We start from the raw sequence: 18,337 nt of genomic DNA on the forward strand, positions 1-18,337 counted from the left end.
TAAAAAAAAAAAAAACAATTAAAAAAAAAAAACCAAAAAAACAGACGGTCCTACCTAGGCTCCTGGGACTCTAAACACGGTCTCCTACTGTATGCTACAACACCATCCTTAAATTCAATCATTCTAAATTGGGTGCTATCATTACCTCCATTTCACAGATGGGAAAGCAGAGTCTGAGAGGCGTCCTACGCTTGTGTTCTTTCCACTCTCCATACCACGATGCCCCTAAAAGCTCTGGTCCAAAACAAAAAAGGATGAATACCTTAACAAGGATGGGGGGGATGGAGAAATCAACTCAATGGATAAACGTCTGAGCCTACGAAGGGCAAGATGCTGTGTTGAGAGAGAAACTAAAAGGATTGGAAACCTCAAAGAAATCAAATCTATGTGCCGTGTTAAAGACAGAGCCAAATCAGTGAAAAACTGAAAATTATCCCTCTAAAGGTCTCTCAAGCCCCAGCATGACTGGCATTTGGGGCTGGATAGCTGTACATAGCAGGGGCTGTCCTATACATCACAGGGTGTGTAGTAGCACCCCTGGCCTCGACCCCCAAAACCCCTTGAGAACCACTGCTCTAAATGAGATAGATGTGAAATCCATAAAAGTAACCGGCTACTGCAGGGCCTTACCTTCATCAAGTGCAAGTTGTCAAGAGTTCTTTTTCAGCATAATAAGACATGAGCCAATCAAATGCAGAATTACAATCTTAAAAGAAAAAAAAAGAATCCCCCCCCCAAATTATTCCTTCATCAAAGACATTACTAGCATTTAAAGAGATAACGTTTACATTCTCCCAGACCTGCGGTTTGTTGAAAAATTAATCTGTTCCATCCATGCTTTGATCTTCTAGCAAATTACTTCCTGAGACAAGAGTTAACTCGTGAGGGCCTTACAGGCTACGCAGCTGTTGGAGCAGAAGTGGCATCCAATTCCAGGTGGAGAGCTGGGGGGGGGGGGGGGCTTCCCATCTTCCAAGCCCACCCCCCCACCCCCGCTCAGCAACACACCACCTGCCGCCAGGGAGTCTGATTTTCCCATGAACGAAACAATGCACCTGAGTTTTGTCTTCAAGGAAGAAAGAGCCTTTTAGGAGGTGGGTCAGTTTTACACACCAGCACTAGTATTTCTGTTATGAAAGGCTTTTTGTTGTTGTCTTAGTATCAGTTCTTAATGTCACAAGAAGGAAGATGGTCAAAACCCAAGTAAGTGGTCTTGCTTCTATTTCATGTTTTCCCTGAAAGAGGGGAGGTGGAAGCTTCCACCTTCCAACAGCTTTTGCTCATCTGACACCTGTCCTACAAGGTGTATGTTGCCAGCCAGATAGATGGAACTCATGAGCCCTGAATAAAATGCTTGTTGTATTAGAAACCACATGCTTAATCTATAGGAATGCTGGCTGCAAATTAAGACCAAACAGTTCATTGTGTTTTGTGTTCATACCTTGCCATGTATGGCAGGCAGAAAAATGCACCCCACCCCCAATGATATCCAAATCCTAATTTACAGACCTATGTTCCATTACATGGCAAAAAGGACTTGGAAGGTGTGATTACAATTAAGGACCTTTGAGATGAGGCGATCTGCCTGGGTCATCCAGATGGGTCCAATGTCATCGTGAATCCTTAGACACAGAGAACCTTTTCTGGCTGTGGTCAGAGAGAGGATGACAGAAGAAGTAGCAGCCAGAAAAAAATTGAAAGGGACACAACTCACTGATGGAGGCTTTGAAGATGGAAGAAGAGGGTCATAAACCAAAGATCACAGGTGGCCTCTAGAAGCTGGAAACAACAGATTCTCTCCCAGAACCTGCCCTGCCCACCCCTTGATTTGATTCCAGTGAGACCTGTGTTGACTTTGTGACCTATAGAACTATAAGACAATACATTTATGTTGTTTTAAGCATTAAATTTGTGAATCTTGTTACAGCAGGGGTAGAAAACCATTACAGATTTTGGCACCTGGAAGTGGGGTATAACTGCTATAACAGATTCCAAGAAACGTGGAAGTGGCTTTAGAACTGGGCAGTGAGTGGAGCCTGGAAGGCTTCCGAAGTGGATGGGAGAGAAAGTCTACATTGCCTTGGACAGACCTGTTCGAGACCTCTGGATGTTAAGGACTGCTAGGGAAGACTCAGAAGGAAGTGAAGAGGGTGGTAGAGAAAACACAAACTGCCTTAAAGAATACACCTAAATACTGCCATCCTACCATGCTGCGTACTGTGCCCTCAGAAAGAGAGGCCCCAAAGTGGGGGAGGGTCCCTGACCAATCGGGGGACCCACTTCCCACCGAGCAAAGCTGTTGTCCGTGCAATGCTGTCCCACTTCCCACTGAGCAAAGCTGTTGTCCGTGCAATGCTGCAACATCCCTGCCACGTGACCCAGGGCAAACAACCTCTGTGACCCGCACGCAGGGATGACTAGCACGCGTCTCGAAGGATTGTTCTGAGGATTGAATGAGGTCATGCATAAAAAGCCCTCAGTGCAGTGCCGAGTACACAGTAGGCTCAAAAGTGTGAGTTATTTTTCTTACCCAGTCTAAAGGAGAAAAATGATTGCACAGGAATATATCCTTCCTTTCTCCCACAGGAAAGCAGTTGACGAGTCTTCCCTAGAGAAGACTTAGGGCCTAAGCATAAAAGAAGGAAACAGAAGCAAACTTGGCTTTTCAAGAAGCCAGTGCCCTATAAATCAAAGGCAAGGTTTGGGGACTCAATGGGGCTATTCCAAAACGCAAGGGACAGACAGACTGAGGGCTGAGGAAGCTGCCCAAGACAGCAAAGAAAGACAAAAAGGAGGTTGAGTTGTTCCTCTGGTTGATTCTATTACTGGAAACTCGCCAACTGCAGTTTGAGAACACTGGGCAGAGAGACTGTGCCACTGCCAGTGCCAACTTGGGCAGGAAGTGATGTGGCTGGGTCCCACGGTCGAGAAGCCAGCAGGAGGGGGTGAAGGGGGCCCCTCAAAGAAAGACATCATTTTTAATTCTCCAGCCTGGCTTCCTACCTCAGCCTCCCCTCTCCCCCGCCTCCACCCATCTCCATCCAAGGAATTATAAAACACAGTGAAAATTAAAAGGCCACAATTGTCCCTGTGTGGGTAAGACAAAGCAAAATTTTACAGAAACTCACAGAATTTTCTACTTAAGGCAGTTTTTCTCCGAATGTAATTTTTTTTTTTTTTTTTTGGTTTGGGTGCTTTCATAAGGTTTCTGGGACAAGACATCACAGAGAAGAAAAAAGGCACTAAAAGCATGTGAATATCCTTTCAGTCTCTCTACATCTGTACCCTTGACTATAAATTACAGTAGTTCATTCCCTAGGATTAACAGTCGGCAGTTAAATGTCAACCAGCAGGCTACTGCATAACTAAAAGGGGGGAAAAATCACCTTAGGAATGATTAAGATAAAACCAAGTGGCAAAGAATCAGATCATTCTCCACCAGTGTGTGGTGTTTATAAGATACATGTCTGCCAACACAGTCAGCATTTTCTGCTTAACAGCAGCATTTTCCCCCTTTCAACAGAATCTCCTGGTGCCTGCTGAGAAGACACCACATCTTCCATTACTTTGTTGGCAGTAAAATCCACAGCCTCCCTGGCAATGTGATTAAGGCACAATTTTTTTTTTTTTGGCATTTTTTTTCCTTTATATTGAAGTATAGTCAGTGTACAATGTTGAAGGCACAGACTTTTATGAGCAAAGAACATGTACCCACTGAACACAATAATGCTTTCAAAAAAAGAACAAGTCTCAAAAGTTCTTCCAACAAGCCCATTGTTTTGGATTCACAAACTGGAAAAACGTACATTTCTGCATTACATTTTCTGAATTTCCACAGGCTGGGTAGGTCTAAAGGCTTATTCTTCACACTCCCACTATTATTACTCATGCCCTTTCCAAGTAAACCCAGAGAGGCAGTTATCGAGGCAGATGCGTTATTTGGGTGCATATTTCTGCCCACCCCTTTCTCTGCTCCCCAGGCTGCAAACCTCTCTGCTAATCCTTGTCGATAAAAAGGAGAGGGAAAAGGACTGGGTGACATATTCTTCTCCTCATCTGAACCCAAATCTGCAGAATCTGGGAGCGTTAGCTAGTCAATCTCCAGATCCTCCTACAAGGATGATGTGAGCGCCTAGTGATTTTGTTTGGCTTTTCATAAACATGGAAAAGGGGAGGTACAGCTGGGAGACAGTTAGATAATGAACTTAGCTACTGAAAACAAATTCCAGACTACGTTTTGAAGAGGAAAACAACATAATGGGTAGGAACTGTTCCAAGCTCACATGACCTCTGCATCTGCCTCACTCACTCTATCAGGAACTAGAAATGCCACCCTGGTTTTGACTGACTGTGCCAAAAACCAGCCTCTGTTATCCCTGACTTCTCACCAGGCAGTGTTCGCCTTCAACCAGGATAGTCCAGATATCCAAACATGATTCAGGAAAAATTATTCGGGATTCAAATAAGCCAAATAAACTCCACTGGAAGCTCTTAAGAGTATTCTAGAGGATAAAAATATGTATGTATGTATAAAACTTTCCACTTTATATGCCTCTTTCAGGGGCATGAGTTTTCACATATTAAGTACTTAAACTGTGCCACACACTTTAAACGCATTGTGCGTTACTTCATCTGTTTCTTACAAAGAACCCAGTAACAAACTGTCTCGATATTCATTCTTCAGATGAAGTAACGGAGGCTTAGGAAGGTTAAACAATATGCCTGAAGCCACAAACCAGCAGACCTAAACTCTGAACCCAAATTCAAATTCTTAATCCAGGATTAACATCTATGATATATTGTGATTAGCAGCAGATTCTAAAAACAGCTATGACTCTTCCAAATTGCCCTGGGGGTTCAAAATTTTTACTGACAATATTGATGACTATCTCAACAATCTTTGCTCCTGAATTATGAAAGCCTCACACACCCACCTTTGCCTCTGACTGGCAATAAGTCACAATATCTCCTTGGCGCTGCCTTCAAAGCAATGCAAATATTCAAAAATGCCTTCCTCTTCAAAGAGTCACCATCACCACAGGACAAAATCCAATTCCAAAACTGTTCTTACCAGAAACCACATGGTGCCAGATGTCCCACCATCTTCCGCAAGTAACCTAGGGTCTCTGATCACAGCTACCTCCCTGCTCCCTCCTGCAGCGGTGTACACAAGGTTTATTATACCACAATGGCTAGTTTTGTTTTCTGGCCAAGAGGTAAGATATACACAGTTGATTGAGATGCTACTGTTGGTAAGGCAATCTCTGATCTACTCTAGAAATCCGAAAGTACATTTCTTCACAATAAACTCAGACACTTTATCCACTTCCAAGACATTCTAAAACCAATGATTAAGACTGGTTTAATCCCAGGCTTAATCAGCAAACTGTATGCTCACGGCAAGTAACTTAGTGAAGACTTTCAAATAAGGAATGTTTAGCTTCTGAATATCAGCTATATATTTAAACATAAAAATAAAGCAAATAGAAAGTAAAATGGGTGTTGTCAGGGGTCAGGGGAGGGGAACATGAGTTAGCATTTAATGGGTAGAGTTTCTGTTTCGGAAGATGAAAACGTTCTGAAGATGGATGTGGGTGATATAAATATACTTAACACCAACGAATTGTACACTTAAAATGGTAAAAACAAGAAACAAACAAACAAACTTATGCTAACATTCAAGTGAATGCTTCTTTCTTTGAAACCTCTCACTTACAAAGGGAAATGAGGCTATAGCACCTTTTGAAACAAACCACTGAAAGACCCTGGATCCGTTCTAGGCATTACAGGAAAGACTTAAAACACAAGTTTTAGGTTCAGGGCTCCCAAAGAAAGATGAACGCTCTCAAGTGACTTTTCAATCTATTTAAGCTGTTATGTCTAAATGGAGCCCGTCTCCACCTATCACTTTAAGTCTTGCTACAGACTGAATGTTTGCATCCCCTCCTGATTCATATGCTGAAGCCCCACTGTGATCTGCAGGTGGGGCCTTGGGAGGAAATTAGGTTTAGATGAGGTCATGAAGGGAGCAGCCCTGATGGGATTAGAGAACTTACATAAAGAGGAAGAGACCGGAGCCCTTCCTCTCCACCATGTGAGGACCCAGTAAGAAGGCAGCCCTCTGCGAGGCAGGAAGCAGGCTCTCCCCAGAACCCAATCACGAGGCCCTTGCTTAGGTGTCCCAGCCTCCAGAACCGTGAGAAATGTCTGTTGTTCAAGTCACCCAATCTGAGTATTTTGTTAAGCAGCCAGAGCTGACTAAGACAAGTCTATCCCATAATACATCTGTGCTTGCATTCACAGTCAATCAATATTTTAAACCCATTAAAACGGGTTTCTGAAATGCCTCACTCATGAGCATGCCTTTGGGGCACCATAGCTCAGGAGGCCACCCAGACAGGTTCTCTGCTCTCTTGTCCCAGTATTAATACAGCAACAGACTGGCTCACACAGACACACACACAGAAGTGGCAACTGGATTTTCCACTTCATGGGCTATCCTGGAGTAACACTGAGGAGAGATGCCAAAAGACTGTCATGGTTCAGAAGGAAATGGTCTCTGGTTCACTGAGTCTCTCTTTTCATTTCAGACAAATAAAGGGCTTTTCACCGGTGCTGCTTGACTGCTGATGCTGTATTTTCATCACCTGAGAATGAACTAAGAGTCGCATCTGAAATGATTCAGAATTCCCACAATCAAGTCTCTTCATCCAACTATCAAACTTGAGTTTTGCTGCACAATTGCTGACCTATGTAAATACTTTTTCCCTCCCTCAAGGCTAAATGTTCTGATGCATAAGCCAATCTTGATCCCAAAGGTGAATAATTAAGTACTACCCTTGTTCTGGCATCTTGTTTTTCCCTCATTGGAAAAAAGAAAGCAAACTTTGAGTTAAGAAACTCTGCCCTTTACCTAGGGTGGTGTACTTCTTTTGCATAACATAAAATTCTAATTGGTTTCCTTAAAAATGTGCATAACTCATTTTCAAATGTCACTGCAAAACTGATGATTAACATCAACAACAGAGTAAAACAAAAACCTCATTTTCCCTAATACAAAATTATGTTGGAAAGCTTCAACAATTAGAATAGTGTTACAATTAAAACAGGAATAGCCTGAGATCAACAGAACAGAAGCAGACACAAAAGCATATGGGATTAGTATATGGTAAAGGTGGCATTTCCTATCAAAAAAAGAAAAAGAAAAATGGATTATCGATGAATGGTTGGGAAAACCAGCAGCCATCTGAAAAAAATAAACTGATATCCCTACTTCCTGAAATAAATTTAAGAGGATTAATAATTTGAAATAAATTTAAGGTGGATTAATAATATAAATATAAAAATGAAAGCCACAGAAGTACCAGAAGAAACCCTGGTCAATTAAAAAATATATATTTTTAGAGTGGAGAAGACCATTCTCTCTTTATAGCATTGAATTCAAAGGCCTTAAAAGAAGCAGTTGGTAAATTCATCTGCAAGGAGAAATGAAACATAATCCAAGTCAAAAAATGAATAACAAACTGGGAACAACTTCAATTCTTACCACTGTTAAGGGCCCTATTGCCCTTATACACAGAGTGACACAGCTTGATAACTAACAGCCTAATAGCAAAGGATACAACAGTTCACAGAAAGGTAAACACAAATACAAAATACAAAAAAAAAAAGGTAAATCCAAATTCTTAGAGACTCATGAAAAGATAGTCAACCTCCTAAGACAAATGCAAATTAAAACCACACGAGATACCATTTTTCACTTATCAGATTGGCAAAGACCAAGAAGTTTCCTAACCTACCGTGTTGGCAAGGATACAGAAAAAGGTACTTTCACACTGTGCTGCTGAGTTTACAGGGAAGGCATCCGGGACAATGTCTACTACAAGTCCAAATACATACGTATCCCTTCACGGGTAATTCCATATTTAGAATCCTGTCACATGTCAGCAAAAACAATGTTTGTACAAAGTTATCCCTTGCAGCATTGTTGCAAATAGCAAAACAATAGGAGACAGGGTCAACAAAACACGGAGCATCTGTGAAAAGCAATACTCTGCTGCTGTGCTTAAAACTATAAAAATACAGGAGAAACTGAACTATAAAAATATAGGAGACACTGAACCTCCATATAAAAATACAGAGGAATCTCAAGACATGATTACATGAAAAAGCAAGGTGCATATAACGATATGTAGAAAAAATGAATCTTGTTAAAAAATAATACACACGCATTCACTCTTTTATATATGAACAGAGTATTTCTACAAGAAAGAACACTGATTGCCTCTGGGCAGGGAATATGGTGGCCAGCAGCAGGACCTGGGAAGTTTTTCATTTTGCCCTTTTATATCTTTTAAATTTGAGCCATGTATTATCCACTTGAAGATGGCACTATTTTTTTTTAAGAATTCCATACTTCTTTTCCATTTGTAATTTTTTTTATTAAAAAAATTGGGGGGGTAATTAGATTTACTTATTTATTTTAATGGAAGTACTGGGGATTGAACCCAAGGCCCTGTGAATGAGAAGTACACACTCTACCACTAAACTATACCCTCTGCCCTGAAGATTACTTTTTAATTCAGTAAAATGGTTATAAATAAAGCTGAAGAATTCACCCCAAAATTGAATAAAAAGACAGAGACCTAGAAAGCAGAGGAGAAAAAGGTAAGAAAATCAGAAGATTGCTCCAGAAGGATCAACGTTTGAAAACAGGAATTCAAGCAAAAGAAGAGAGTGATCAAAGTAATTCAAGAAATTTTCCAATAACTGAAAAACGTAAGCTTCTATATTGGGAATGTCACTCTGTGTCCAGAAAAGTCTATGAAAACAGATCAATTAGAATACTTGGGACAAATAAAAGATACTAAAAGCTTTCAAAGAGAAGAAGAGGGGAAAGTTCCAGCTTTCATAAAAGGTTAGCAATTTAGGAAGCAACCTTACCAAAGTGCTGAAGGAAAAGGATTTCCAACCTAGAATTGTATGTTTAAACTATCAAGAGTGTGTGTGTGTGTGGGGGGGGGGGTTGGGGGTAAAACTTAGACATGTCAAATCTCAAGAAACTGTATAACTGTATCCCCTGTGTACCCTTTTCTCAGAAGCTGATGGCCAGTGCCCTATACCAAGATAAGGGACCAAGAGAGACCACCAGGAAAGGTGATCCACAGAATCCAGGAAAGAGACATGAAGGGCATGTCTGGGTTGATGGGGACACTTCACAGAGGATGCCTTCAGGAGGAAAGGATCAAACAGACAGCTACCCCGAGGTTTTCAAACACAGACAGAGGGAGGCTGGGCTTCAATTTGGGGGTGGATCAGTGAGAGGTACATAAGGTCAACAAACAAAACAGTTCTTAACTCTGGGTAAGGAAAAGCTGTATGAGTAAGGAAATGCCATTTAAATTACATGTCTCAGCTGAGAATGACTCCCATATATATTAATCAAAATTTAATACTTTATTTACATTAGGATAATTTTAGAAAAGAGTGTTGGGAGTAGTTGTAAGAGTTATAATCTCATCTTTCACAGTACGAAGAAAGGAAATGTCCAAATTTGGATTTTAGAAAAGAGTGTTGGGAGTAGTTGTAAGAGTTATAATCTCATCTTTCACAGTACGAAGAAAGGAAATGTCCAAATTTGGATTTTAGAAAATTGAGAAATGACAGTATAATCATGTTTTCTAAAAATACTGCCCTTCTGCTTACTTTGGCAGCACATATACTAAAACTGGAACCATACAGAGGAGAGCATGGTCCCTCCACAAGGATGACACGAAAATTCGTGAGGCAGTCCATATTTTTTCAAGATTTGCATATACTAGCTACTATACATAAAATAAATAAACATCAAGTTTTGTATAGCACAGGGACCTATATTCAATATCTGGCAGTAACCTATAATAAAAACACTATGAAAAGGAATATATGTACACATATGTATGGCTGAAACATGCTGTGCACCAGAAATTGACACAACATTGTAAACTGACTATACTTCAGTTAAAACAAATTAAAAAAACCCTGCCATTTTCACAGGTCTAAACCAGTCAAATATCAGTATTTTCTTATGGTGCAACAACATTAGAAGCAAAAGAGGTATGTATGTCCAGCTACCTCCTCGTATCCTCACCTGGATGTACGTAGTACATACATGTATGTATGTATGTAAGTAGTTTCCTCTAAGGGGAAGGAATCGGGGGAGAAGGTGGGGTAGAGAGGTGCTGTTTTCATTTACAGGCCTTGCAGAACCACCTGACTGTTTTAAAGAATACAAACACACATGTAAAACGTGGTTAACCTTTTACATAGAGCCATATGATATTCAATATTTTTTACACATGAGAATTAATGACGAGCTAACTTGCCCTGCCAACATAATAAAAACCCATATTTCAAACAGCACTAAAACGCAGTCTGTGTTTTTTAGGAGACTAGTGCTGGGACTGCCTACCTGAGGGCTGGGGACACAGGCTTCACCTCGCTGGCCCACTCATGAGGAGCAACGCCTTCACATACAATGCCAGGGTGGTCACGTTCCTTGAAGAGTTTGGGATTTTTCAGGTTTTCTCATTCACTCTGCAATTTTTATCATTTTAAAGTGACTGAGATCACAAGATAAAATCAGAATTCCTCCTACTGTTGTGTTTTCCATTACCTTAGTCATAAGAGGCGAAGTTTAGGCATATGTGTGGGTTTGTACACAGAACTTGATTAAACGCAACGTGAACAGGAAACTGAACTAATCTGGAAGAACCAATGACTTTAGGTAATCAGATTTTAAAACCAACTGAGACTACTGATCCTGTGGGTGGCAAATTCAGTTTGTTAAAAAACTAGTTGTGTGATTTCTAAGGAGTCACTGTGAAATCCTCATCTCCAGTTCTAACGCATAAACAGCAGTCCCAGGAGCAGGGACATTAGCACAAGCCTTTGTGACTTACTCTCCTGGACCACCCTGCTAATATCACCATAGGCTGCTTAAATCAAAGGACAACACTTATCAAAATCATGAACTCAAACAGGCCAACTCAGAAATACGGATTTCTGTATATTTTTTTGTAATCATCTTCGTGACAGAATTTCCGAGGTTGCTCAAATTCAAAAGAGATTTCTCAAAAAATTGCAAGCAAAATTGAAGTTCCAGGAAGATATTTAGGCCTTTGATTTTGGATACCCCCGCAAACTACTCCCATTTGAAAAGCACACACTGGGACATCAGTTATGTGTCCAGACTGAACACCCTGCCATTAATTTAATCCTTTCCAGTTTTAGCCAACAACTCCTTTTATTGAAATGTGGCAAGAAATTCTTCGAGGGACACTCTGTCAGAAATTAGGGTCCCTGGATCTAAGAAGCAAGAGTTTGGAATTGACTGGACAAACAAGTAGACAATGCTAGTTTACAAGTATACTAATACTAGTATAAGAGTAACTCAACCAAATAAAAGCCTATGGAGACAAGGCGCATCCAAAACTGCTGTCTCAGAACGCTGATCAAACCAGTAAGTGGCATACTACCTGAAACAATGGTGCTGACCTGGCTGAAGCTCAAAAAACAGAACAAAACAAAACAAACAAAAAAACCCAGCAATAAGTGAAGACAAACAAATCTCTTTAATAAGCTATGACTTCTCTTTGTACAGTGGATATGAATTTTTATAAACCATTCACCCCCAAAGTTTACTTGAAGGGTCTAACAACAAAAGGTACAGATAGTCCTTGTCTAAAATAAACAGAAAGAACTACAGAACAACTTTTCATCAAATGAAGGCTGGGGAGAGGGGAAAAGAAGGGAAGGATTGTATTATTTCACCCAAATATTGAAGCACTATCACAGGTGAGCATAAAGCTTAGTTCCTGGCATCCTGGTAGCCAAAGCAGAAAAGGAAACGGGATGAGGTATACGACTTTCAGGACTCAGGGGGGAAAAGGTCCCTGTTCATCAGGGAAATACTGTAAAATGTTTTTCTAAATGTGAACTTAAACATACACTTCCTCCTAGAAGGGAGTCTGATGGCTCAGCAAATCCTCATCAGTAGCTTATTCAATAACAAATACCTGTCAAGTGCCTTCTACATTCTAGAAGCTTGATATTTATCAGCCAACATCCCAGATAAAGATCCCTGCCTTAGGGAAGCCCATATTCTACTGGAGATGGACAATAAACATATTAGGTAAATGACATGTGTCCTTGTACTGTGGGGGAAAAAAGAGCTGGGCAAGGGGGAAACAGAAGAAGGCAGATTATAATTCTGAATAGACAGTTAAGGTCTTGAGTTGGTGACAGCTGAGTAAGGACTCAGCATGAGCAAGTGTGGAGATAAGAAGAACACTTCGGGCACAAGCAGCCTGTGCAAAGGCCCTGAGGGGAAGCACACAGGCATGCATGCTTGAGGAAGAGCAAGGGGCCAGTGCTGCCAAGCACAGGAGAGGAAGCTAGAGAGTATCAACAGACTGACCGGGTCAAGAAAGTCATGGGGTTTACTTAAAAATGTTTCCCCTTATAGAAACAGGAGGCCAAGAGAGGGTTTGAGCAGAGTAGTGTCACCATCTGACTTCTGTTTTTAAAGGACCACTGTTGAGAATGGACTGTAAAGGCAGGAGCAGGGAGACCAGTTATGAGGCTCTTGCAGTCATTTGGGTGAGAGAGGATGGTTGCAGTGGAAAGGGGGGAAAGCTGGAAGTTTCTAAGGTAGAGGCAACAGGATTTGCTAATGGATTCCAGGTGAAGTGTGAGAGGCAAGAGAGAAGGGCTACAGTTTGGGGGTTTTCCCACCTATCAAGATAGGGAAGACTGCAGAAGAATGAGTCTGGGGGGAACCCAGGAATTCTGTTTCAGTCCTGCTGAGCCTGACGTGGCTACCAGACATCCAGGTGAGGATACGAGGAGGTAGCTGGACATACAAGTGTGGAGTTAGGAAAAGAAGTCAGAGCTGGAGAAGTACATGTGAGAATAACTGGAATATCAACAGTACCTAAAGCCATGAGACTGGATGAGACCACCAATGGGGTGGGTGTCTACAGAAAGGATCAAGGACGGAGCCCAAGGCCCGCCCCCTGCCAAAAAAGAATTCACAGATATGAAGGACTAGCAAAGGAAACTGAGGAGGAGGAGTGAGTGAGCCAGGAGGACAATCAGCAGGTGCAGAAAAAGTCTAACACGATCACGCTTTATATTATCCATCAATAACAGCAAAAGGGCTAATAACATCAAGTCTGAGTTCAGGGAAGGCACAGGGAAGTTACAGCACAGCAGCCCACACATTTAGCTTTTGGCCAACTCTGGCTTGATTCCCACGATCTTTCCCGCACTAAGGGGGTGGGGGGCAGGGAAGGACAAGCCAGGGCAGGGCAGAGGCTGGAGGTCAAGGGAGCACAGGCAGACACGCACTACTAGCCCAAGGAGAATATCAGAGTTTAGAGAATGAGCTGGGTTAGATGCCAGAGTAGCTCGTTAGGAAATACCAACTTCAACCCTCCAAATTAGTGTGCAGCCCCTTCCTGATCCGTCCCTGCACAAGTGCCCATTATACTGTTTACCTTCTGCCAGTTTAATCCCACTCTCGGTCCTGGGCCTGGAGAGCAGATCCCATGGCACACCAGGAGCCCCTTCCTCATTAGCAAGGGGCCAGAAATAGTCTCTTGACCTGAGTCTGAGTACAAGGGACAGAGACCCCAGTAATCCCTGGAGCACACACATCTGCTTGTGAGAACAGTAAAAGAGACAAAGAGTACAGAGAAGAGTGTTCTCCCTCTCGCCCCACCCCCACCTCCCTCTTTCTCTCTCTGGGTACTTCATATAAGCAGGACCCTCTTAAAAATTTTTAAATGCACCAAGTAAGCATAATATACGTTTTTATATACAACCTTGTTCCAAAAAGGGCTTCAGGCAACTTTCAAAACTTGACTAATGCACATTAATTTTAAAAACAGTAAAAAAAAAATTAAACTCAGAACAAGGGAAAATATAATGGAATAGTAAATGAGGCCTACACCAGTTAGCAAAAATGACTATCATTAAGTTCTACATAGTTTAACAGTGGAATATAAACTCGACCAAAGCAATAAAGAAATCATACTCTCTTACAAGATTCACAATGTTCAATCAATCAAATATTTTTCAAAGAAACGTCCTAGCACTGCCTGACACAGAGGCTTAGGGCAGCGTTTCTAATGTTTCCTCAAAAAAGGGCTGCAGAGAGACACAAAAGGGGCAGCAATGTGTGATAGTTTCCTGTGGGTATTTCTTAAACTCTTTACTATCCCTCAATAATGTAAGCTGAGAACATAACACATGCTCAATGAAAAGAAATTTAATTAAAGGAAATCAGAAGGAAAAGAAAAGTAAAACATTACAAGTATCCAATATTCTGATGGAATTGGTATGTAAGATCCTTCAGAATTTCACGAATGAGCCCTATTTCTCTGTTTTCACTAACAGCTGGGGCAGGTCCAGTGCTCAGGAAGAACCCAGAGTGCAGCATTCAATGTCACCAATCAAGGGCTGGTCCACCAACTATAAAAGTCAGCCAAGCAGAAGGAATTTCAGCATTCTCATAAAAATTACAGAAACAATCCAAGACTCTTGCCTAAACAGGCAGCCCCCAACATCACACAATGTGTGTGAGGGTAAACGTGTAGGAATGATCAAGATTCCCCCATCCTCAAAAGGAGTTCTGAATCTCTCCAAAAATTAGATGGTGAGTAACCCATCAAAGCACTAAAGTTCTACATCTCGTAGTAAGTATGATTATAATTTGCTGTCTTCCTTTGAAGGATTCTGATTTTGCATTTTTTAGATGATAGGATAGAAATTTCCCAGTAAGCATATTAGCAATAGCTCAGCAATTTCACCTTTGAAAGAAAAAAACCAGGCCACATTTACTAGGACCTAATAAATTTTACTTTCACCAAAAGGCTTCATCTCTACCCTTCACAGTACTATTTGCCTTTAACTGACTGCCAAGACCATATTAATTCAGACAATTAAACAAAAAACAATGACCAGTATTGTAGCAGTAATATACGGAAAATCAAGAAATAAAAGTCGAAAGAGTAAGAAGAGTCATTTCTTGATTAAAATACAGATCTAGACCCTTGAAAAATGAGCAGAAAGTTGCCAAATTGTGGGTACAGTTCTGCCACTCATAAAAGATTAATCAGTCCTGTACCAAAACCAGACAGTTTTCCGTATCTGGGTAGATTTCTGAAGCAAAACCTTTTCAAGGTAAACCCTGAAATACAGATTTAATCAATTCCAAAAAACTGTTTCTGAATCCGCATACAGACCATTAAACTTCTCTGACAGCTTTCCATTATTGTAGACTATAATGTTGTTGCAGTTATTTGCTGCCCTCCCTGTAAGAGGATTACACCTCCTGTGTCACGTGACTTGTAGTGCTTCCAGATGGAATATCCACTTATACCTCCCTACCCTATTGTTAGTAGGCTTAGCCATGTGACTTGCTTCAGCAAATGGAATGTGAGTGGAAGTAACATATAAGCAGAAGCATTAATAGCCATGACTGAATTGGTCATTTCCTTTCTGACCCCCAGGAGATTTTGTCCCAGACTCAGGTGGCTCATTCAGTCTGGATCTAGAGCAGAGAATGGAGCAGAGCCCTTACTATCACGTAACGTGAACAAGAAATTAAAATATGTTGTTTTAAGCCACTGAGCTCCATCTAGTCTCAGCTGAGAAATGAAACCAACACTTCATTTTAAAAAATGTTTTAATGCTCAACGAAATAATACCCAGAGCAGCCTAATAAAGGTGGATGAACATGTAGGTCTCACTGCCAGTGAATTTTCATGTTAACCATCTGCATAATGAATGTAATAAACTGAAAATAACATCTGCCTTCTTCTAATTAAAGTTTTCACCTTATAAATATGTGCTTTAGGGGGAAGGGAGAAACTTAAGTTACTTGTTTGACTGACCTTTAGAAGACTTCGTTGAGAACAACAGTAGGTTCAAAGAAGATAAAGTTCAACAGCTCACCCTTCCACAGGCATGTAATTAATCTCTAACTGATGTGGGGATAAAACAGGAATCAAGGTTATAAACTTAACTGGCACACCAGTATCCTGGCAAAACAAGGAAATGTAACTGCCTGAGATTTTATGGGATGTAGAAATCATCCCCCAAAAAGTCTAGGCTAGGTTCATTTTCAATTTTCTGTATTAGTCCCTGCCTGAAAATCTTAACTAATCAGATATAAGATCTGATGATGCAAACAGTTTCTCAAATGATCAATTAAAACAGAACTCAACGAAAATTACTAGATCTCTCAAATTCTTTTCCAGAAGCCAAAGAAAAACAATGTCCAAAGTTAATACTCCTCTCATAGCTACCCTGAAAATATACAAGAACTTATCTAAAAATTAATTTCTGAAGGAAAAATATTCAACACCCCCTCTTGTAAATTTGTGATGAGGTCTTGGCAAGCTAGAAGTCCAAAGAAACTCAGAACACTTACTAGGACTAAGCTGTCAGGTTGTGCTATCTAGAAGCTGTTCAATTGGTAGGGGACAAATGAAAAAAAGGCACAGTGAGAAGGTACCTGGTAAAAGGTCAAGGGCAACACTAAGAAACTTCATTCAGGCATAAACCAAGTGAAGGTGTACAGACAATTCACAGCTTATCCAAGGGACTAGGAGAGAGGTAATGCTGTACTCTGCTTTAAACAGTCCTTAATCTGGGGGCGCACAATTCTCTCCCCTAGGGTTATCAAACCCATAATAGATGACTAGAAAGGCTATTTGCATTGCTAAATCAAATTAAGTTAGGAACAATATTTCCTATAATTTGATACAAAGTTACACTCAGAAGGTGTGCACTGTCAAGCATTTGGGAAATTATTCCATAATCCCAAACCAGTACAAGGTAATGACAGCTCCTTCTGCAAGACTAGTCTGTGGTTAGAGGAGACTCAACAAGAAATTAGGGCCAAGCTGCTGAGATGTCCTGTTTGGAAGCAGACATTACAGTCTGATTTGGCCAGGAGGGAAGACAATTTCCGGGGGACTCTTTTCCCTGCTCCAAACAGTGGCTGGGAAAGAAGGGAGGAAGCAGACACTCAGCAGGAAAACATGTGGTAGGATGGCAAGCATTTTCCCACCCACATTCCCCTTTTTTAGAGAAATCCACCCATCCTTGGCTGCTCCGTGTTTTCTATATGATCCCAGCCTCTCTGGCCACAGCTGACTGGACCACAGAATGGTTCCTACTCTGATCATTGGCCAAGCTGATCAGAAGCGAATGAGAGAGGGCTAGAAAGACTGAACCATACAGTATGAAAAAGAGATAGGCTTGAAATGGAAGGTCATAGTAAAGGCTGTGTTGCCATTTTCTGCCATGTGGGAGCAGAGGCAGAGAAAGGTAATCTCTAGAGAAAAGCCAGAGAACGGTGCAAATGCTAGAGACAAGCTGCCCCGAGTGTCCAAAAGAAATCATAACTTCCTGCCCCAACTCCCCAGTTCCCAGGAGGACTGGCTGCGCTACCATGCACTTGGGTTTCCACTGGATTCCTCCCAACAAACTCCTTATTGGGTTAGTTGTTGTTTGTTTGGGTCAAATTTCTTATTGTTGATGCTGGTTTGTTAAAGCCAGTTTAAATGAGTTCCTCTTCTTTGCAGCTAATAAACCTTCTAAGTTTGTTTTACTTTTTGGATTTTTTATTTTTAAATGTTTGATCTTCATAGACTTTTTAGATTAAAGAATAATACACATACAGTAAAGCACTTAAGTCTTAAATTTTTATCATGATGAATTTTTTAATTGTAGTATAGCAGTTTACAACATATGATTTTTTTTTCCACAAATGAATATATCCATGTCGTCAGCACCTAGATCGAAGATACAGAACACTATCAGGCCCCAGAAGTGTCCCCCAAGCCCCTTCCCAGTCAGTTCATACTTGCGCCACCCCTGCCCTATTCTGACTTGTCACCATCAAGTATTTTTGCCTTTTTGACTTCATTTAAATGAAATCATACAATATGTACACTTATTTCTGACTTCTTTTACTCAGCGAAATATCTATGAGAGTCATCATGTTGTTTTGTGTAGCAGGCATTTGTCCTTTTTATTGCTATGTAGTATTTCACGCATAATCACACCACAGTTTATTTACCCATTCATGGATATTTGTATTGATTCTACTATGTTTCTATTATTCCATTATAAATACTCTTGCAAATACTTCTGGTGCACATATGCACTCATTCCTGTTGGGTATACCTATCTAAGAGTATAATTATTGAGTCACAGGATACATGTTTGTTCAGTTTTAGAGATAAGTCCAAACAGCTTTCCAAAGTAGTTAAACCAATTTACA

General features: G+C 40.8%; 1 protein-coding gene and 1 non-coding gene across 4 annotated transcripts in view; one reads left to right on the forward strand and one right to left on the reverse strand.

Moving 5' to 3' along the window:
* The window catches only part of KANK1 (KN motif and ankyrin repeat domains 1), a 180,436-nt gene that overhangs the window by 151,472 nt on the left and 10,627 nt on the right, over positions 1 to 18,337 (reverse strand). The gene's annotated exons all lie outside the window — the stretch shown is intronic.
* On the forward strand, positions 9,698 to 9,801 carry LOC123612126 (U6 spliceosomal RNA). Its single transcript, XR_006719319.1, has one exon. It is a non-coding gene; the product is annotated as a U6 spliceosomal RNA (small nuclear RNA).

The sequence above is a fragment of the Camelus bactrianus genome, chromosome 4 (assembly GCF_048773025.1).
Source record: "Camelus bactrianus isolate YW-2024 breed Bactrian camel chromosome 4, ASM4877302v1, whole genome shotgun sequence".
In the NCBI taxonomy this organism is placed as follows: domain Eukaryota; kingdom Metazoa; phylum Chordata; class Mammalia; order Artiodactyla; family Camelidae; genus Camelus; species Camelus bactrianus.